The sequence below is a fragment of the Schistocerca nitens genome, chromosome 6, assembly GCF_023898315.1.
Source record: "Schistocerca nitens isolate TAMUIC-IGC-003100 chromosome 6, iqSchNite1.1, whole genome shotgun sequence".
Classification (NCBI taxonomy): domain Eukaryota; kingdom Metazoa; phylum Arthropoda; class Insecta; order Orthoptera; family Acrididae; genus Schistocerca; species Schistocerca nitens.
In genome coordinates, this window is record NC_064619.1 from 713,557,660 (window position 1) to 713,581,664 (window position 24,005).

The following is a 24,005-nucleotide window of genomic DNA, read 5'->3' on the forward strand; positions in this document are numbered from 1 at the left end:
CAAGAGACATCATCACAAAAACCAAGTTCACATGAAGCTGTCGGCGCCATCTGTGTAAGACTCATTCAGAATCAACCATTTTGTGTGCAGGAGGTAAATGTCATCTGTAAGTTAAAATATTCTCTTCAAGTGAAAAGTGTTTTCCGAGAGTTTTCAATGTACAATAACATGTATTTTAGCAAGTGTTTTCATTTCTGTTTTTGAAACTTTCTCTCAATTACAAAGCTGTATTATTCAGTTAATAGATCAAAGAGTGCATATAAAACTTTAGACAGCCTTTGTATTCAATTACAAACCTTCTTATCTTGTTTACACAAACTTTCATTGACCAAGATTTGACCATTCTTGGTTGTTATATTCATCCTATGAGTGTTAAAAAATTAAGCTTTCAATTATGTTGTCACTATTTCCTGTTAAACTTATATCTCAATGGAAACAGAATTACATAAAATAAATACATATTACAACAAATTACAAGATTTACAACTTATTGTAACACAGACAAAATTTGCCCTTGGTTGGTGCTCCATGTACCCTAAAATACCTTGGTGTTTCTAGGGTTAAACAAGTTGACTGCAACAATGAGTGAACATTACGACAATATTCCTGCAACCACCTTTCCTCAAGCGTGTAGCATAAAACAGTGACGAAGTGGTTAGTGTATGGAAGGCGACAATTGTTCTCTGGGGACTTTTTCACATTTTCCCCGTGATCGGGCATGCATGTAACGTTCAAGAGATGGCTTGTAAATATCCCAAACTTGCTTATGTTAGTCACATCTTGAGAGGTGGCATGAGCCCCCTCTCACATTTCTATCTTACGATTTTCGTCTCTAATTGCATGCAGTGAAAAGTTGCTATTCCTTCACACGCGGACTTCACACGCAGCGTCTCTCGTCACCCAGGTGGTCCGGTGACAGGCGGGCTCTGCGGATCTTGAGAGGGTTAAGCCGACGGGTGTGAGGGAGTCGAGTGAATACTTTCCAGACGCCGACATTGTCAAGAGAGACGCCCGCAGGGGGCCTGAAGTAGCGGCTGGACTAGAGGTTCCGTTACTTCGCAGAAACTTTGCGAAAACACTTTCTGGCGGGCTACCAGCGAGGCGTGGGAATGACTTGTGTACCCAGGCAGTTGTGGCGGGAAAATTCCCGCGCTTTCTGCAAAATAGTAACTGTGATTGGCTTGCTCAGGGCATAGCTCCGTGACGTAGCAAAATCAGCGCAGAAATTGGCGCCAAGAATCTCCATTGGTGGAATGGTAGTGCTCCGGCAATAGAGTGGAATTTTCCGCCGGTTTTCGAGCTGCTGATTGGAACGTTTAACCACGGCCACTGTCGTGGGGGCGGGAATGTTCTGTGTCCGGTTTGTACGGGTGCTCTCGCTTTCGGTCGGAGTAGGTTACAGGACTGAGCTCTCGCTGCTCGGGTCAGCCTGCCTTCCGTGGGCTGTCTAATATACTTTTATTTAATTGTAACTGTTTGACAAAGTTGCTGAAGTTTCGACTTCAACGTAACTTTTCGAGTACAGTTGGCAATTGAGCGTTCTGTGTACAAGAGGCCTATGTTGTCTGTCTTGAGCAGTTTTGGCTAATGTTGACTGTATCTGAGTTACTGGGTGACTTCGCTTGTTAAAATCAATCACTGTACCGTCAGTGATTGTGTGGCGAGCCTTCTTCGTCTCCCTCAGAGGCGCATTTGTATTGCTAGGAAGTCTTTAGTCTGGAACAACCAGGCCAGGATAATTTGTTTCGGGCTGTACTCGCGACATTATCGTCACCACGACAGGACGTCGAAGCAACCAACCATCGCTTCCAGTACGCCAGATCGTGTCCTTGCAGCTAAGAAGACAGCTGGGTAATGTACGTCCGCAGCATAGGCAAAGCAGGCATTTTTGCTAGGCGATAATCAGAGCTCAGCAGAGCGCGCCTGTTCGTTTTTTCCAACTTTCTTCTATATTGGGTGCTCATCGTCTGAGTTCTCACTAATGTAGCAGCAATTGATGTTGGGTTAGCTGTGCGTCTCTCTTAAGATTTGAGTGGCAAGAAATTGGCTCCACATACCACTTCGTCATAAACCTCACAATCTAGTTTAGGGACAACTTCACCTTCACAGCGTTTGTTTGAGTATCCAATTTGAGCCAATTTGATGTACTGTAAATGTTTCATGTGGTTTTGTTTATTATTTTGTGTTTAGTCTTAATAAATCATATTGTTATTTTGGACAGACCTTTCATTCTGTTAATCGGTAGAGCAACCCTATCGTTCCTCACTACGTTAATGAAACCTTCCTTAATGTAACTTATTTATCAAATTAAATTATTGCAGGTGCCAAACTCTTTTCTACTCCACTTGCAGGGTTGATTTCAGTCAGTTCGCGTATATTTTTTAATCCATGTGCAACAGCAAAAGTCGGAGTTAGAATAGGGGGGGCTTAGAGCATCATTTACATATGTAGATTCTAGAAGAATTTAGTGTTAAATACACTGCTAGCCCCGGCACCTCGCAAGCTTTGTCCTGTATATTTGCAGCACTTTTTCCACCAGACAGGAACTGTGCAACAAACACGACCCGAATTTCGCAATGCAACTAGGCGATATTGAATTCGGAATAAGAGTAAAATGACGCCTTTTAGCGTACACGTCTGTCCACGTGTCAGTCGTACATGCGCACGCACCATTCTCTATATCCTGCAATACTGGGGGGACCACAGCCCCACGGTGCTGTTTCGTTTTCATGGCGTGAAACTGTAGGTGAGAGAGGAAGCGCGTCTCTTGCACTAGGATACTGTGCTTCTGTTTCTGGCAGTGCCTGAACAAGATCTAAGAAGCCTTGTCCTGCCCCTTTGATGAAGGGCCACACAGATCTCGTGTGCACACTGTTACACACTTCTCCATGACAATGGTTTTGCTGACGCCGGGAAGTTGCCACTGCTACTGCTCTGACTTTTAGATGCTTTGCTGTTATTACAGTGCAAACAGGGTCCACGAGTTTTCTGCACGTGACAGCAACTTCGGGCTGCTTTCATTGCGGTGAAGGAGTAGACCACTGATCACATCTAAAACTTATAAAATTATACCGCAGAAGACCTTGTTTGTGGAAACTCGAAATGGCTCTGAGCACTATGGGACTTAACGTCTGAGGTCATCAGTCCCCTAGAACTTAGAACTACTTAAACCTAACTAACCTAAGGACATCACACACATCCTTGCCCGAGGCAGGATTCGAACCTGCGACCGTAGCGGTCGCGCGGTTCCAGACTGAAGCGCCTAGAATCGCTCGGCCACATCAGCCGGCCGTGGAAACATTATATGAAGAAGGATATAAAACGATTGTGTACGAAGGGATTGTAGAAACATTTCTAGACGATATTAAAGTGTGGACCAAAGTGTAATAAAAACTTCACTACAAAATTCGACATCAAGTTTCATAAAAGGGCTCGGAAATTGAGAGGCTTCAGAAAGGAGCAGAAGAAAGAAAATATGAATTGTATAAACCAATAAAAAGTTGCTTTTACTTTGTTCATTACTAAGTTGCATTCCCTAACTGTACATTACGAATTATTTTTCTTTACGAAGGTTATTCCTGGCATATTGAGCCTTTACGATTCCTGAAGGGGTATAGACGATTCGTTAAGCTATTCCGCTTTACCAGCGCTGTCCGTTTCGCTGTTGCACCGACCCCCTGTTTGACAGCCGGGCTCTGCTGGGTACCTGACGAGCCGCTGGCTTCGGCGGAGTTTCACACGGAATTTGGTCTTCCCTCCACAAAGGCCACAGGCCGGTCACGTGATTCCACCTCCACGCGGACATGTTTTACTTGAGTGTACTCTGGGGATGAGGACAAGAGAGAAGTGGCTGTAAGTATTTAGAACTAGTTGTACTATCGTTCTCTTACGAATCTTGTGTTTGGTATCGTAGTAATAAACCAATGAATTTTCCTCAACAGAATATCGTTCCACAATGGAAAACGCATGTGCTGCAAATTCAGAAAAGTGCCAGTGATGTGCCACAAGTGGAAAGCATACAATTCCTAATGGCAGCGACATCAAGAGATGAATTTAAGCAGTGGTTGACATTGTTTGAAGAGAGAACTAAAACAACTTACAGTATCAGATCATCTGAAACACAGTCAACTAAACACCTCATTTTGAGGCAGTTGATGTTCTGACATCATAACACAGTTTCCAAAGGAGTTCATGATACTGCAGTACATCCTATCACTAAAAACACCAACTGTCCATCGAATATGACAATAAAAATTCATGTTGTGCACGAAAGAACCCCCTCCTATAAGTATTGAGGAAAATTTACAGAAATAGTAGATATTTATGGACAAATGCCATCTGAAGTGAAACTGACACTGAACCATAACCACAGCATTGACAGTGCTGCTTCATTAAAGTATAGAAAGCCGTCTCGTGAAGTTCAGGAAACATTGATATCTCTGTCATTCACCTGCTAGCGCACTTCAATGTATTAAGACTGACACTCAGCTTAATCATTCCGATTACCGATTAGTGCTGGGAGACAGAAGTCAGTCTCCAGATTACAAGTTCTGCTATAATTTATAGAGGAAAACACTTGAGAAGGATTATGGACCTATGGATTTTAATGAAGGAAAGGAATTCCTGCAACAGAGATTGCTGAAATGTAATACAGAAGTTGGAAGTGTGTGTTGCAAGATGGTTATGAAAGATGCCGACTATATAATATGGTAAGAGACCATTTTCAAATGTTTGTAGTGATAAGAAGTGTTTTTTCATAAATTTGGTCAATTATTATTTTATCAAAATATATTTTATGGCCTCTTGGGACCACTGCAACTAGCCAAGTATGTTCCCTTTTTTTTTTTTTGCTATCCCCAATATTCCATCAATCTATCAGACTGTGTGTGTGTTTGTGTGTTTTGCAGTATTCTGGTGTCTGTGTTTTTTTTAAAAGACCATGTTATGTAATTGGATTTGCCTTAAATCTTCCTGAAATTCTGTAATCTATTTAATGTTGCTCTTACTATTCCACAGTTTCTCTATTATTGTCCTACTAATTGTGTTTCCTGTTCATCAGATGTCCAGAGAAAGATATTTCTGCCCAGTTGTTCTTCTTACTGGTTGTATTTTCTTGTATACTCCAGCATTTAAAGCCCCTTTACTTGGTATTGTTTAATTATGCATCTCCAATTTATTCTACTTTGTAACTTAAGTAGGCCTTAGTTACTCGTATTCCCTAAATATCTGCTATATTAGTTTGTTTGAAGATGAATTGAGCTGCAAATGTATTCCACCTCATGTAACCCAATGAACCCCTTTTGGTATTTCATAGAAGCCTGGAAAGGCAAATCTCCGAGAGTTGCTAGTGGAGTACTCACTGTGTGGCAAGTGTCAACTGCATCCACATAATTAATAGACACAGGATGTTGTTCATCTTGAGACTAGTTGATTGAAAGCTATGGCAGTTCTGCAGTGACTTGTTATATTATTTTCACTTCATTGTGAATGTAATAAGAGACATACACATTTTACACTACCGAAATTTATATGTGCTATAACAACCTACTATACACATATATATATTTTTCTTATATAAACTCGTAGATATTTTTAGCACTTCTTTTTTTATGGTTGCCAACCCTTAAAAATGCACACAGTAAACACTGTATTTTACCTGTTTAACACTTTCAATATCCCCCCTTTCCCAATTTTGTTCAATCACACTATAAACTGTTGCCACTTAATATTTTTGTGGGACCAATGAGTTATGGTAATTATTTCATGTTAGCATTTTCAAATTTCTCAAACTTTGATCTCAGAAGAGCTTTGGTCAGTATTTCTGAGAATCGTACCTCTGTACAACAATACTTTATCTCAAACTTTCTCTGTACTATTCACTAACATTGTGAAATTTCACGTTTCCTTTGTCTAAGTAACTATCCTGATTTGATAATTTGGATAATACTTTGATTATCTACATGAAGAATGATCTTCACTCTGCTTCTGATTAACTTTTGTAATAGGGTCTTGTGTTTGATTTCTTTGACGCATTCTACTGCAGAAACGTATTCTGCTGAAGTTGATCAAGTTGCTGTTGCCACACTTTGCTTCTTGGAACTTCAAATGATTGGAGCACTATTATAAAGAACAATGTATGCACTTGTACTCTTTCTGTCTGTTAAATCTTGTGCATTGTCAGCATCACAATAGATATGTAGATGAATAGTATCACCTGATCTTTTATTATATAAAATGTCATAATTATCAGAATTTAGTAGGTATCTGAGGTCTTTTTACAGTGTGGTAAACCATTTTCTAAGGGTCATCTCTGAAGGGGCCCTCATAATTGACTGTAAATCCAAGATCAGGTCTTTTACATGACAAATACCAAAGACTTCTTATGGCTTCATGATACTGAAATTTAAAGTGTTAATCTCTTCATAAACTTCCCATAGAGAAATGATTTTTACATGAAATCAACACACACATATGGAAATTTTTCTCTTTCCCTTTAAAGATCCATATCCCTGTTAAGATTGTGGCTATCCTGCATGATGTGTTACTAAATGAAGTAACAATCGCTTTTTAGTGCCAAAAAAACATAACAAGATCTCTTCATCTGCTATCGCTTTTAACCAATATTCTTTGTCTGAACCATTAATACATTCTTCAAATGTAACTAATGATGATTCGTAATCATATTTGAAATGTTTCTAATTGGTTATGTGTTTAAGGATTGTAGTTTATATCATCACTGCATTCCGTGATTAATCATGCTGTTATGAATTTCTGCAAGTCGTGTAAAAGCTATCGACACCATAACTAGACTCTCATTGCTATTTCAGTTGTTTTGCGGGAGGGAGGGAGGGAGGATGTTTCTGATATTCAGTTTACCTGTGTAGGTGCACTGGAGTTTAAGATACCAGTAATAATATTTTTTTGGTGTCGGGTTGATATAATTCTTTGAGTAATGGCTATTGCAGTTGAGTTGGGTGGTGGGGGGTTGTAGGTTTTAGAGAGGGAGCTAGGTTTCTGGTACCCAGGATTTCAGTTGACCTATATAGTTCTATTGTAGTTTGGGATACTGGCGGGTTTTGTTGAGGATTTGCATCTCACATTGTGCCAATGTTTGTAGTTTTTGGTTCGGTTGTGGTGTTTCAAGTTGAGGTTTTGTGTTTGCTGTGTGTTTTTTAAGATTTTCCCCACCCAAAACCCCCCTGATTCCCGCAGTTGTCCCACTAGTTTCATTTTTGTGTATTTCATAATAATTTGCGTGTTCGCGATTCGTGGGAATGTTGTTGTGACCAATAAAGGTGGTTTCATCATGTTGTTGATGACGTTGGTCAAAGCAGACTGGAGGGGGGGGGGGTGTCTTTAGTAATCCCAAGTGTCATCTAGATGAATTTATTTTTAAATTGGGAAGCAGTGCTCCATCAAAGGAGACAAAGATTATTTTACTGTTCTGGTAGTTTATCTTTCAGTTTGTGTTGAAGATACTCACTTGTTTGTAACAGCAATATGCTGATTGTATTTTGCCCTGGGAAACTGAGTAGTTTTCTGCAGACTCTATCTGCAGAACACATTATGTTTCACTGGTATTAAGTTTTTTTTCTTAATTCAGCAGCTTGAAAATTGTTTATAACAGAAATTTCTGGAGTACTGGAACCTGATCTCCATTTTCAGAAATCAGTTCATGTACAGTGCCACTTACGCTTAAAAGGACTAGGTTTTTATTTTACCTCTTCGATTTGACAGACTGATTCTTGTCAACACCTTCCCTTCTGGAAGAAACTGAAAAGATCATAGATTTCTCCATGTCACAAGAAATTAGAGAAAACAAGTGTTAGCTAGTACTAGGAAAGTATAAGCACACACTACTTACGCCAACAGGTAATAACAGTTAGCATGGTTGGCAAACACACACATTATGTGGAGTATCTGAAACAGGCAGTACATACATGGGACAAAGCTGGTACCCTTTATGACAATTCCTGTTTATCGTTTAAAGACTTCATATGCCTCTATTAACAGTAAGCATCATATAGCCCTTGTGGTGAACTTCACGTTACCTGTACAGTAGTTCTTTGCAGACCTTGCGTCTTTCTTTCCTGCTGATTGTAAAATAATATTAACAAAAAAATCATGAATCATCTGTTTTATTTCTTCAGTGATCCTGGGCATACTGTGTTCATTTTTACAGCCTTTCCCAGGCTTTAAAGACACTTATGGGATCCTAAACTTGAAGTGAATGAGGTACTACTTGCAGTGGACTTTTCTTTCTTTTTCAACCAGTATTTTTGTTTTCTTAGCCTTTTTTTCTAGTTTTTTCATTTTCAAAGCTGCATTGTTCTTTAAGAGAGCCTGTTTTTCCTTAATACTTGCTGCTTTCTTCCTTTCTGTCCTTCTATTACTTCACTGACCTCATCAGATTTCAGACCATGACGATATTGCTTTAATCTCCCTTTGTCATCCATTTTCTTAACGTTCTTCAAAGATAGTACAAATGGTACAAATGGCTCTGAGCACTATGGGACTTAACATCTATGGTCATGAGTCCCCTAGAACGTAGAACTACTTAAACCTAACTAACCTAACGACGTCACACAACACCCAGTCATCACGAGGCAGAGAAAAAAAGATAGTAAAGCAGAAAGGACATGATCTGCTTTGATGCTTTAGGGATAGGTTTTACCTTAATTGTCTCATATAAATTGCACCATTCATTGCTAGCAACATGTCCCATCTGTCAGTGTTTTTTCTTATATAAACAATTTTCATTAAAATATAATTTAAAGAGTTCAGTAGTTCTTAAACATTATTCAATGAAATTAAAGGATTTCTTTACTATTGAATAAATTAAGCATACAAACAAAACTAATACACAATTTGGGTGATGGATGGTACAGATTGCATTCTCAAAGAAAAATGTAATGCGATACAGCTTATAAATTCTTACCAGCTTTCAGACTTTATAGCAGTTTAGTAGAAAGACTGCTCTATTGACAACAAACCCAAAAGTGAACTGTTTGTCAATAATCTTGGGAAATTCATTGCCAGTTTGAGAGTCATTTTCTACTGGCTATCACCCATGAGCATACCTATTCTAAGGTTCATTAACTCCATTCTTCTCAAAGTGCCTTTTAGCTATGCATCCCTAGATGATATCCTGATTTTCTCCACCTCTCCCAAGGAGCACGATAAACATTTGAGCGTGGTACACACAGCTCTAGATCTGCATGATGTGGAAATCAACCATGAGAAATCTTGGATTGTGCAACACCATTTTCTTGGGCTGTGCAACTTCCATCATGAGCACATCCCCCTGGCATCGGGTATTCAGGCACCCCTTACAGACACTTTTGCAGGAAAATACACCGCAGGGAAGAAGAAAGTTGTGTGGACAAAACTCGTGCACCAGTCCTTTTCTGCCCCCAAACAGGTATCGGCTAATGCTGTCACATTAGCACATACCGTGTCATGCTCATCTGTCCATCACGTCCGAAGGTAGTGGCTCTTGCATTGTTACTGTCCTTCAACAACACATTGGTAACATTCTCAGTCCCTTCACTCCTTTTGACAAAAATTATCCGTCTCACAAAGGCAAGTGATTAGCATTTGAGGCTATCCATTGGTTTTGTGACAACATTGCAGTTTGGGCTTTCACTATTTATACCGATAACAGACCACTCACAGATTCTATCCACAACCCCTCACTCCACTTATCACTGAGACATTCTGAGAGCCAGCTAATCACAAGATGAACACCAGCAGGGAAGTTGCAATTGAAAGCAAAATTAATTATATTTGTTCAACAGTGGTGAGAAATGTTTTGGCTATGTTATCAATAATGCCAAGAAAAATCTTTTTGGGGTAATTACATCCAGAAGCATGCATTGGGTCTAAAATTAAACTTTATAGCTTCCGAAGCTTAAAGAATACTATTCCTAGATACAGCAAGATCAAAATGATTAAACAACATGGACCCAAAAAACCCCTAAACATAATCATCAGTTTTGCAGGTGCATGCATAGAGGTACGATTTATGGCTGTTATGGGCTCTCCAAGTAGTACAATAAATTTTCTGTCATTTTTGAGGAAGTGCGGCTGTCACCAGATGTATTTAGAAATCTAATCACTAAACTATTCTTCCTCAGTACAAAATGTTCTTTCATTATACAAAATCAGGGGCATGTAACTTACCAGAACCTTTCATAAAAGTTATTCCTTAGATGTTGTAAATTCCACCCTAGACATTGTGGAAACCTCCCATGAAATTGCATGACATTTTGAAATGGTACAGTGAGGACCATTGGTCCACTTGGTGTGGAATGACCCACTTGCAATACTTAATATTGTTTGGGTTATGCTTGTACCATTCTCACACTTTATATTTCAGTGCACAGTTGAATATGGCGGCTAGTGTTGATATGCATAGTGTTCATGCGAAAAAAAGTGAAAATTACACCTATAAAAAGAGCATGTGCACGAATTGTAGTGATGAAATAAGAAAGTTAAATGATTGTGTAAGTGGTCTGCAACTAACCATTAATACTCTGATGAGCGAACTAAAAAAACTTAAGCCCAGAAAGTGTGGACCTACATCAAATTTGCCTCACAGTAACCGCGAAATTTCAGGCAAATTTGAAAAACAAAGTGCCTCATTCTCAATGAAGCTTATTGTACGAGCCTAATACCTCATTTACAAGCAGGTTCAGTGTGCTTAGGACAGTTGACACACACAAATGTTTTAGTGCTGAACATCCCGCATTGGCATGACTTACCGTCTTGGTCATGCGTAAATAAAGAAATAATCAACGCCAACCAGGAAATTTCATTACTTTGCAAACATTTCAGAAATGTAGAACTTGTAAATGTTAATATTGGGCGCAGATTCCACACATTACATGGATTGCACGTTAACAACATGGGTAAAAAACTGCTCGTCGGAAAAATTGAAGAAATTATCATCAAGAGGCATCAAACACTCAAAAGTAAAATCATCCTGGATTGGCCCCCCAAATATTCGAAGGAAACAACGCCAGCAAGACCTCACTCTCCAACATCAATAACAAAAGAAGGAACAAGGTGCCTCCAATATTCAGGCACAGCAACAAAGAATGCAGTAACAGCTCTACCAAATGCAGACCCAGATCTAACACCAGCAGCAATATTATCAACAGTAGCATCAGCAGCTAAACAACTACCAGGGGAGCCAGACTCAGAAGAAAATTCTGCTGCAGATGATAACAGAAGATTAGGTGCAGTCGGGAAAAGAAAAGCAGTACTTCCAGCAGTCCTGAATGATTTTTTATTGACAAGGTAAAGATAAGTGATCAATTAAATATGCCAAAGTCTGACAATATGCCAAAGCCAAACAAATCCTTTAATTTCTTGCTGATTCATCAAAATGTCCAATCATTGCTAAACAAATTAAGTGAAGTTGAAATTTTATGTACTGATGAGCTAAAAAACACTTATGTAATGAGTATAACTGAACACTGGCTGCCTAAAGATTCAATGTTAGTCACAAAACTTGCAGACTTCAATCTTTCATCATCATTTTCTAGAATTACATCCAGTCATGGAGGGTCATGTATATTTGTTAAAAGTGGCATTGATTATTGTAACATAAAACCCATTGAACTGTTAGCTGAAGAGAAAGTTTTTGAAGTATCCGCAGTTGAACTCTCTGCATTAAAATTAATAATCATCTGTGTATATAGGAGCCCTGATGGGAACTTAAATGATTTCTGTCATCAACTAGAAGCAGCTTTAAATACTATAAAAAAACTTGAACAAAACAGTGATCATATGTGGAGATTTTAATACTGATTTTCAAGAAATCTCAAAAGACCAGCAAAGCTTGATGACCCTACTGGAAACATATAACATAAAAGCCACCATAGACTCTCCTACAAGAATTACACCAACAACTAGCTCAACAATTGATCAGATATTAATAAACACAAATGTAAATCAAGATTTCTATGCTGGAAATCTTAATACAGGCTTCAGTGATCCCTATGCACAGTTTATTGCTTTGCACACCCCAAGTGAAACAACTGAGAAAGATGAACTCGTAAAAGAAGCAAGGAAATTCACTAACATACAAATAAACCTTTTTGTACAGAGACTAAGTGAGGAAACTTAGTATGAAGGGTATATTTGTGAAAATACTAACAAAAAGTTTGAAAAATTCATGGAAATCTTCATGTCATACTTTGAAGCTGCATTTCCATTAAAAAACAAAAATGTCAACCTAATTTCAAAAAGAACAAATGGATTACAACAGGTATTAGAATCTCTTGTGCAGAGAAAAGAAGACTACACGATATAGCAAAGACACAGAACATGCCTCCTGAATTTCATTTGTACCTGAAGAATTACAAGAGGATCCTCAAAAATGTTGTAACGAAAGCTAAAACAATGGCAAATGACAAATACATTGAAAATTAAAAAAACAAATCTAAAGCTATATGGGATGTTATAAAAAATCAAACAACAAGTGAAACTAAACAATATAAAAATATGAACTTACGTTATGAAGGACAAATGATTTCTTGCCCAACAGAAATTGCAGGGAACTTCAACAAATATTTTGCAAACATAAGTGAACAGCTGGTGAGTGGACTGGAAGAACACAACAAAATATCACCTCCATCATGCAATAGTGTGAGAAATGTGTCTACATCTTTGTTCCTTTCACCCACAAATACTGAAGAAATTTTATCAGTTATAAAAACCTTGAAAACAGGGTACTCATGTGGAATTGGTGGAATACCAGATGCAATTATTAAAAAATGCTGTCTTGCCTTAACCGAACCCTTGACACACTTGTGCAACAGCTCACTGGCATCAGGAACCTTCCCTTCATGCTTAAAAACAGCAAAACTGAAACCACTGTTCAAAAAAGGAAATCCAGAATGTGTTTCAAATTATAGACCAATACACTGCCTGTATTTTCAAAAATTTTAGAAAGGTTTTTTATAAGAGATTGTCTAATTTCCTAAATAAAAATAAAATTCTCTGTCCTTCACAGCATGGCTTCAGGACAGGCTATTCAACTGAAAGTGCAATATTTGAATTTCTTAATGAAATCTATACTAAACTGGATGCAAGTGTGACTGGCATATGTCTTGATTTATCTAAAGCTTTTGATGTCATTGACCATAATGCCCTACTGCAGAAGCTTGACCAATTAGGAATTAGAGGTATATCCAATGAGTGGCTCAAGACGTACCTATGTGGTCCCAAACAGGTGGTTGAAGTGCAATACACTGACCATAACAAAATCAGCTACTACTATTCAGGATATGAAAATGTGAAATATGGCATGCCTCAAAGATCAGTATTAGGACCCATTCTGTTTCTCCTGTATGTCAATGATCTTATGTACAAGAAGTATTGCCAAACTGCCCTCCAATTTGCATTCTTGAAAGTGTTGACAGCACTAAATTTCTGGGACTCTGGCTCCAGAACAACACAAAATGGGAGGTACACATTGAATATTTGCAAAGAAAACTAAGCAAAACCTGTTACATGATACGGATCTTAGAAACTTGTTGCAGCAAAGCCAGCCTGTTAAATGTATACTACTCCTATGTGCATTCTGTAATTAAATATGGCATAATCTTCTGGGGAAATACAACAACAAATATTAAACTTTTCAGGATGCAAAAGAGAATACTAAGAATTATTGAAGGGGTAAACAATACGAAATCATGCAGACCCATATTCAAAAAACTGTCAGTTCTTCCTCTTCCTTGCATTTTTATCTACGAAACATCAGTTTTCATCAAACAATATATCGATAGACACCCAGATATCTTATTAAAAAATGAAGATATACATGCACACAATACAAGGCAAAAATCTGACCTTCATATGAAACAGGTGAGAACATCATTGTGTCAAAAAGGCACACTACATACTGGGATAAAGATTTTCAATAATCTACCTAACCATATTAAATCAATAGGTAAACTCTGTAGTTTTAAGGCTGAAGTAAAGGCATATTTAATTGATCATTGCTTTTACAGTCTGTCAGAATATATAAAAGCCAAACAACAAAAATAAAGATGTATTATTAATATTCTACTTTGTATGTTGCCTGTAAGGTTTGTTGTATGTATGAATCTTTGCTAAATTACTTCAGTATCTAGTCCTTAGGATTGCAATACAAACTGTATTTTATCTTGTAAATACCTAACCAAGTCCAATATCCTTGTATATATTCTATACATATAGGATTTGAAGGACTAAATAAATAAATAAATAAAAAAATATTAATGGTGATAGGCAGTCACTTTGCCATAAGACAATCTGTATGATATGTGGTTCACTAATCTCTTCTGTAAACTTTACTTTTGATGTTTCTTAGAGTAAATGATATTAGTTTAATTAGTTTTGTATGTAGTCTGAGATTCCTTTAATTGCTAATACTGAACATCTATGGAGACAGACACATGCTTTCTTAAAGTCTTCCAATATTATTGCCTGAGGTTTTTTCAGTTTCCTATAGTATCCCATTAAAGTTTTGAAACCAGTGATCTTCTCTGCACGGCTTATCCATGGTGTGAAACCTCCCCGGTAATCTCCTAACTCTGGTTGTAGTTGTTCCTTAATACTTCCACATTCTTTTAGAAATTTTTGTCTATACACACATGGCATAGCTACCATTATCCACTCCTCCAATCTGCACATATTCTTATTTTAGGCTCATTTAGCTTCCCCTTTAAATATGTTGATTTGGATATAAGCTTATGCTCTCTGCAGAGTTTTACAATCTGTCAATATTAAAGTTAATTTATTTTATTTTCAGCATTTGCTCACTGTTGATGAAGAAAGTACATATGTGTGAAGAAATAGCACCAGAAATGGTCTTCATTGATTCAGCAGGACCTTTAGACCACCATGGCAGTAGAGTTTTTGTGTTACTCACACCCAGTGCATGTGGAGGTTTACCACTGGGAATTATAGTAACTTCATCAAAAAGCTGTGAAGTTTTGCAAATAGGCTTCCAGATATTTAAAGAGATAGTAGGAAAAGATATTTTTGGGGGGAACATTGATGGACCACATGTCTTTTTGACTGACGACTGCAAATCGGAACAAAATGCCATTATAAGATCTTTTCCCCATTCAACACTCTTATTGTGCATTTTCCATGTGATGCAGGCAGTGTGGCGGTGGCTTATCAAACCCAAACATGGAATACTGCAGGACAAGCAAATGCAGTACTTTAAAGACTTAAAAAACAATCATGTATTCAAAAACCAAAGATGAAGCTACAGATAATTATAATGCAGCTAAAGCAAATATATGTGACGAACACAACAGTTATCAAACATACTTAGATGGGTATTGGGAAAGGCGACACCTATGGGCACTTCTTTATCGAATGCGTATGTTGATACAGGGGCACCACACTAATAACTTCAGTGAAGCATTCATGAGGATTTTTAAAGACTACATTTTTGAGAGAAGAAAAGCAGTCAATGTAGTGCAGATGGTCGACATCATACTCACAAGGGTGAATTCTTATATTGAGATGAAGCTGCTTGATGCTGCTAACAGAGCAAGCCCGAAATCTTTCCACAAGACCATTAGGGTACCTACACCGGAAATTCTGAGTAATATAATGGCGATTCAGGAAGGCTTTCTGTTGGTTCCAAGTGAGAGTACAGAGAACCGCAACTATGTAGTCAACATGGCAGTGCTTATTTTTAATTGTCTTGAGGGCAATACAGGCAAGAGATGCAAACATACTGATTGGGCTAGTATTGTTTACCCATCAGAAAAGTATGACAGGACTATAAACAGTGAAGAAATTCGTCGAAAGTATTATTTTATAACGATGGGTAAGCAGCCCCCCCAAAATTGGTTGGAGCCTCTTCATGGACCCCAAAATACTGTAACATTAAATGATGCTGATGTGGTGCACATTGATACAGAGGAAGAGAGAGATACTGTGCTCCAGATCAGCATAGATAATACAAAGGAGGAGAGACATGATGCTGATGTGGAACAAATAGATGCACAAGAAGAAAAACGTGACGCTGAAGAAGAAATACCCGACACAACACATGTCAAAAACATTTCCCACAAAACAAATATGAATCTATTAAATAGAGCAGTAGCTCATCTCACAGAGCTATCCAGTAGGTCACCGGAAGAGATGACGAAGAGCTTTGATGCTTTCCTCTTGCAAGTTGAAAAAAAGAAAACTCCATCTGCCTGCCCTTCCATGTTGTTGACACTTGGTGAAGGTACGTGTCGTACAAATGTACTTCACATTTTCTTCAAGTTATCTTTTGTAATTGTTTCAGGCAAAGTGAGACATAATACGAGAAAATGCATTCTGATTCAATCTACATCAATTGGAAGAAGAAAGAAGGTAGCGAAAAGAAAAAATGCACACACCCAGAAATTTTGAATATTCTATCAAAGTGTGCTACTCCATACAAAAGCCTTGCATTTCCTACTTAATAATTGTATCCTATTTTGTCTAAAACACACAAAAAATGATTATTAAAAATATTTTCTACTTCTGACTTTTTGTTAACAAAATTTTCATTGCGTTTGATGGAAATACAGTCTTCCTGTCCTCTTGGTTGCCCGGTTTCCCTTTTAACGATATTCCAAATTGTTTTAATTTTATTATTAGAGGTACTAATCTCAGACGTAATCCACATACTTCTGGACTCTTTAGTAATTTTTCTTAATAAAGTGCAGTAGTTTTTACAATGTTGGATTATTTCTGGATCATTACTCCTTCTAGCTATAAGATACATTTCCCTTTTCTGTTAACAAGATATTTTTATGCCTTTAGTGAGCCATGGCTTTTTAGATGGTATCTTACAATTATGTCTCACTGTTTTCTTAGGAAAACAGTTTTCAAATTTACTCACAAAAGTCTCATGAAATAGATGAAATTTTAAATTAGCATCAGGTTCCCTGTACACCTTGTCCCAGTCTAACTGTTGCAAGCTTTCCCTAAAATTTGCAACTGTTAAATCATTAATTGAACACACTATTTTGGAGTGTAACGAGCTGTGCATCATGATCAGGAAGACTGTTCTTAACATGAAAAATTTGTATTTGATTAAATTTATCTTGGTCTATAAAAACAGTTTGTGTCAGTGTGCTGCTTTCTTGAACTACCCGAATAGGAAAATTAATACCTGATGTCAAATTGAAAGAACCTAGCAATACTTTGAGATCATTCTTTCTATCAGACTCTTTCAGAAAATCTACATTGAAATCCCCACAAACACAAATTTGCTTCCCTGTGTCTGACAGATAACACAACAAAGCATCCAAATTTTTCAGAAATGGCTGGAAGTTTTCCAGTGGGGATCTACAGACAGCTACAATAATGAAAGTACCATTATTTAATTTAAGATCACAGGCACATGCTTCTATATGCTGCTCTACACAAAATTTGTTAGCTTCTAAATTTTTACACAATAATAAATTTTGAGATATATGGCAACTCCTCCCCTCTCCATAGTATCTCTACTTATATGTGCAGAACGTTTATATCCATTTATATTTGAAGCGTGCGCACGAATAACGCTGTATGGCACATTTTGACATTTCGTATAATCGTATACGGCAATCTGCATCGCCTGCTGTTATAATTGACATGTTCACCGTCCGAGGGCCGCACTAAACCGCAGTCTGTAGTTATCATTGGCGAAAAAATAGAATACTCAGTCTGCGTAATGCTATATTATTAAAAGAGAATGTGAAATTTGATAATCTAGTTTAATATTAGGTAGTAATAGTGATTGTTTTCGTGATTCAGGATTGTGTATGCAATGCAGAAGTGTGCTCAAAAGAAGGATGCAAGGACATAAACCTGGAAATGAAGTTAAAGCTGTAAGAAGAATATCATGCCTTAATATACGATGAGCAGTCCATGTTGTTGTTGTCTTCAGTCCTGAGACTGGTTTGATGCAGCTCTCCATGCTACTTTATCCTGTGCAAGCTTCATCTCCCAGTACCTACTGCAACCTACATCCTTCTGAATCTGCTTAGTGTATTCATCTCTTGGTCTCCCTCTACGATTTTTACCCTCCACGCTGCCCTCCAATGCTAAATTTGTGATCCCTTGATGCCTCAAAACATGTCCTACCAACTGATCCCTTCTTCTAGTCAAGTTGTGCCACAAACTTCTCTTCTCCCCAATCCTATTCAATACCTCATTAGTTACGTGATCCACCCACCTTATCTTCAGCATTCTTCAGTAGCACCACATTTCGAAAGCTTCTATTCTCTTCTTGTCCAAACTATTTATCGTCCATGTTTCACTTCCATACATGGCTACACTCCATACAAATACTTTCAGAAACGACTTCCTGACACTTAAATCTATGCTAGATGTTAACAAATTTCTCTTCTTCAGAAACGCTTTCCTTGCCACTGCCAGTCTACATTTTATATCCTCTCTACTTCGACCATCAGCAGTTAATTTACTCCCTAAATAGCAAAACTCCTTTACTACTTTAAGTGTCTCATTTCCTAATCTAATCCCCTCAGCATCACCTGATTTAATTTGACTACATTCCATTATCCTCGTTTTGCTTTTGTTGATGTTCGTCTTATATCCTCCTTTCAAGACACTGTCCATTCCGTTCAACTGCTCTTCCAAGTCCTTTGCTGTCTCTGACAGAATTACAATGTCATCGGCGAACCTCAAAGTTTTTACTTCTTCTCCATGAATTTTAATACCTACTCCGAATTTTTCTTTTGTTTCCTTTACTGCTTGCTCAATATACAGATTGAATAACATCCATATACTTAATAAAATCCATTGAAATAGGCGTGCCAGTCAGGCGCAAGAGAGGTAAGACAGACTATACTTCACGGAAACAAGCTACTTTCAAATACAAAGTTTACTCAAAAGAAGTGTGTCCAAAACATTGCTTGGCATATTCTCCATCACCCAGCGACGAGTGCAGACTCTGCAACGTAAAGTAAAAGGTGGAATAACCACTCCTAAAGACGGTAGAGGAAAACATTGCAATAGGCCACATGCCATATCAAATGACGACAGGGCTCTTATTCGGCAACACATATAGAGTTTCCCAAAGCACATGAGCCATTACAGCAGGAATAAATCCTCAAAAGAATGTCTGCACTCTGATCTCAACCTCTGTAGAATGTATCGGTTGTTTACCGAAAAGTTTCCTGATAAGTCAATAAGCCGGTCATACTAACAAAGTGTGTTTCAAACATATTTTAATCTGCATTTCGGAACTGCTAGATCAGATACTTGCAGGCTGTGCGATTTGTTGTTAAACAAAATGATTGCAGCTTCAGATGAAATAGAACTGCACAAGATCGAAATTGAGAGTCAGTTGCATCATTCAAGGGCAGACCAAGCATACAAAGCACTAAAAAACGATACGGAAATGGCTAAGAGGAATAACAATATACATGTTATATGTGTTGACCTACAACAGGTTCTACTTTGTCCTACATTGACTCATTCCACGGTATTCTACCAGAGACAGCTGTCGTCGTATAATTTCACAATTCATGACGTTGGTACTGGAAACATCACCGTAAATTTGTGGGATGAATCCACCTCAAGGAGAGGTTCAGCCGAAATAGTTTCCTGTCTGCTTAAATTTGTGACGCACAATTATGATACGCTTGAAGAAGTATGGAACGAGAACTGATTGTTTGGTCTGACCGCTGTCTCGGGCAGAACAACAAGTGAAGAGTTTTAGAACTTTATTTCTATCTGATCAGCTGCAAGTACTTTACAGAAATACATCAGAAGTCTTTATGTTTGGGTCACAGTTTCCTACCTTGTGACAGGGATTTTGCGGTCATCGAGAAAAGAAAGAAAGTGTCAAAAGTTATGGTTCCTTCAGAATGGAAGCACGTCATTGCTGAGGCCTTTGTCGATCCTTCAAAACTGACCATTCACGAGATGATGATGGAAGACTTCAAGGACATATGATCCATCGAGTTGCTTTCGAAGAAGCCGCCTGCTTTGAAAATTACCGATGTACTTTGGTTGAAGCTGTGTAGTGACGATCCTTGAGGTTCAAGCGTGCGCAGTACCCACAATGTGCTTCGCCCAAGGGAAAGACACTGTATTATAAAGCAGGGTTGTGAACATCAAGTAAAAAATTGTCCATTTCCTTCTGAATTCCGGTTGCTTTATAACGGAACACTGAAAGTTCATAAGGAGAAGAAAAGGGATCTATTGGACATGACAAAATATATGGAACCAAAATACAGGCAGTTTTCTGAAAACCTGCAGTGTGACAACTGACTATAATGTACTAGATTTGAGCCTGAACTTGATAAACTAACATCGTATTTTTTTTAAGATCAAGCAATTCAGTTTACAATAAATATTATTTAGTATCTTGTCTTAAATCTCATACTTCCTATTTTTGGATTCTAGACACCTTACAATTACAGCAGAGCACTGGCTGATGTGGAATAACGCTCGATATCCATAGCCATACAGCGCTATTCCATTTTAAAACTTTCTTATTTTCGAAAAAATCTGTGCTTAGCGCAATTTGAAAAAAAAATTAGTATTTTCCACAGTCTGTATGCACAAACAATGCATATCTGCTATTACATTATTATATCGTATTAATTCTCTGGAAATAACAGTTTTCGTCAATTTCCCAACAACTGCAAAATGTGCCATACAGCATTATTCATGCACATGCTTCATTTACTTTTTCCATATCTGTGAGTATATGATGCTCAGACAGGCATAGTACGTCTATTTGCACTCTCAATTTCTATGTCTTGTAAACAAACAAGAAGCTCATCTACTTTGTTTTTTAATCCCCTTATATTCTGGTGTAATATACTAACATTTTTCACTGTGTTTTTCTGAGAATCTAGCGATATTTTAACATCTCTAGTACCTGCCTGCCTGAACTTCTCATTAAGTTTAATTTCATTTAATATTGTGTCACTGGACCCTTATCTTAGCATAAAAAAGGAGGTACTCCCATGAGTTCCAGTGCCCCCCCCCCCCCCCCACACACACACACAGATTTTACTATCATCCCATCCAATTTACCCTGCCCTTTCCTATTGAGGTGCATGCCACGCCTAGTGAAGTCCCACCTGCCAATAGTATCAACAGGAACCAAACCTATGCCTGACAAAGTAGATGCCCGAAGCAGCTGACCTAACTCCATATTGACCATCCTGACAGAGCTGTTTCTGCAAGAAAGCAGGAACCATGCCAACATTTGTGAAAAACACTTATTGTTTTGTTTGTGGAATTCTGTGACTGTACATGCAAGAGAGATTAATGTACTATTACATACAAAAAAAATCAATAATAAAAAAAAATCAGTACTGTGCGTATTCACCCTGGGAATGGGGTCAAGATTAACACTCATAGATATTTCCAAATATAGCCACTTAGTGATGTTCATGTTGACCCCATAATTGAAATCTGGAGAAAAAGTTGAACAGCTGGACATACTTTTTTGTGTTGTTGCTATTTTTCCTTGGGACACTGATCAGAAATAGAAAACTATGAGCTCCATTTGTGACATATTTGATAATAATTGTTTTGTACTTCAACTTGTAGTACGAGTAATGTGTATAAACTTAAAAATGGTGTGTTTTTAACAGAAAAAGAATATGTATATGTCTTCATTTTACTATACAAGCAAAACATTTTTATAACGAAAATAGTGAAAATTTTGCATTTTTTGTAAAATTAAATGAAGGCATAAGATATATTTCTTACTCACCATCATAAAACTTTTGAACAGAAACAGAAATTTATACATGAATTTGTCTTATCACGTGTGTTACCCATTCATACAAACTGTTAGGTACAGTCAAGAAAACATCTAATACGAAAAATAAACCAGTGAACATCAAACGACGAGTTGTTGTACTTGGTGATAACCACACCAAGAAAATTGCTCGCTTAATGAGATAGTCTACATAAGATGTAGCCTCCTGTCTATAGTGGGTTGGGTAGTTTCCTCCTGATGTCTTGGTTTGAAGCAAGTGCAATACCTTCATTGTCAGGCCAAGAAAATTTGCTACCTTCTTCTTGTTTCATAAATTTAACAAAGTACTAATTTTTTGGAGCCTGATTCTTTGGCATTTACATGTCAGCTAATCCTTTTGGTATGTTGTATTTGACATATGTATGATTTACATAAATTTTCTTCTCTCTTATATGATCCACTGCATGATTAAGAGTTTCTGGTAAGTAATCTTTTTCAAGTCTAATCTTTCTTACCAGAAGTGTACAAGTTTCTGTTCTGCAGAAATGTCTTTGTGATACTGAGGATCTTGTACCTCTAAAATTATTATTAATAAGACCAAACGTTTTAGATAAGTTTATAAGACTCTAGCACAGAACTGGCCTTGATCTAGGTCTGCAGAGATTATATTAATCAGTTCAAATGCAGGTGACACTGTAGATTTTCCCTGTCACAAACTGCCTGCAATTTATGGTACAGTTTTTATCAAAAAATGCAGTTAACCAAATAAATACTAGGCCTTTTAGGATCTGGAACAAAATGGGCAATAGCCTAACTGGTCTGAAATTATCTTGGCACTTGGGATCACCTTTTCTGAAGGGTAATACTCTAAGAATTTTCATTCTATCTGGGGACAGTTACATTTTCCACACATGAATTGATTAGCTAATAGTGGGGTTTGCTTCATGGCATGCAGTTGGAGCTAGTAAATAATATTACTTCAATTATTATATTTTTGTGGCATCTTTAAATAGTGGAACAGTCCGTAGAAAAAGTTCCTATTCTCCTACTTTGATAAGACTCTCATCACACAAATAATAGAGGTAATGATATAATCCTGACAAAAGGGCTTAACAACATGAAAGTTGTATTGGGTTCAAGTTTTGTTTCACTTGGTGAGGAAGACAGTGTATGTTCACTTTACATATACCAATTAGTCAGCCTATATTAATCACTTGTAGAGAGCTGCTGTCATAATCTTATAACTCTACATGTACACTACCATAATTCGCTTAAACTGTAGAATGGATGATCTATTAACCAGCTATCCAACTTATTTGTAAAATGATGATTTGTTAAATGATGAAGTTCTTCTGAATGCCGAAGTGTTGTATTCAGTCTGTTCGTATTTGGCATGTCTTCCTTGCCTTGTTTCACACAAATTCACAGTGCCAAAACAATTTTTGTTCCACGTAAATAAAGTACAGCCTGAGAGTTCAATGTAAGTATGGGAAGTATGAAGAAAAATTCTAGGCCCAACTAGGGGTCAAAAACTAGATCTCTCTATTTCATAGGATGACGAACAATAGGACAACCACCACAAATAGTAAAATACAACCCACCACAGTTAATTATGTATCAATCCCAAGACTTTGACCTGGTCACCCCTAACTGCATCTTGCAAAACTTCAGAAATTTTGAATCAGAGGTGCTGCTGACAGCTGCATCTGTAAGTATATAAATGAAAAGGGACAATAAGAGGATATTTGAAATCCCAAGGAATTTGCCTACAGCAGGTCAGATACAAATATTTTAATAACAAATAGAGAAGATATACTTTAAGGCACAGTCAATGAAACTACCAGTCACATAAAATCTTGGAAACACTTTGAAAACTGTAAGCATGAACTCGTTACCTTTTTAACACCAGTAGAAACATTAATGATCAGACATTGAATTAAGCAAAGTAAGTAAAATGCCTTGGGGTGAAGCTCAATAACATGTTACAAAAAGTGTCAACAGATAGATAAACTAATACAGACATTGAGTTCAGGATGTTATGCCCTTAGAAGTATCTCCCATTGTGTAGACCCAAAGACAAGATAACTGGATGTTTTCACGACCTATTGTTATGGTGAATTATCTTCTGGGGCAGTGCAGCTAAAGTTAATGAAGTGTTTGTTCAGCAGAAATGAGGAGTAACAATATGATGTGAAGTAAATAATTACACATCATCCAGAAGCCTTTTTAATGATCTTTAAAATATTACTATCACTTCACAAAATATTTACTCCTTAATGGT

At 37.4% G+C, this 24,005-nt stretch overlaps 1 long non-coding RNA gene across 2 annotated transcripts in view; it reads right to left on the minus strand.

Moving 5' to 3' along the window:
• LOC126263102 (uncharacterized) overlaps positions 1-24,005 on the minus strand; it is a 111,994-nt gene that overhangs the window by 9,749 nt on the left and 78,240 nt on the right. The window contains exon 4 of one of the 2 annotated variants that reach the window (XR_007546838.1): positions 23,179-23,430. The exons of the other annotated variant lie outside the window; for it this stretch is intronic. This is a non-coding gene — a long non-coding RNA (uncharacterized LOC126263102). Of the gene's footprint in view, positions 1-23,178; positions 23,431-24,005 lie in introns of those variants that run through there. 2 annotated transcript variants of the gene reach the window in all.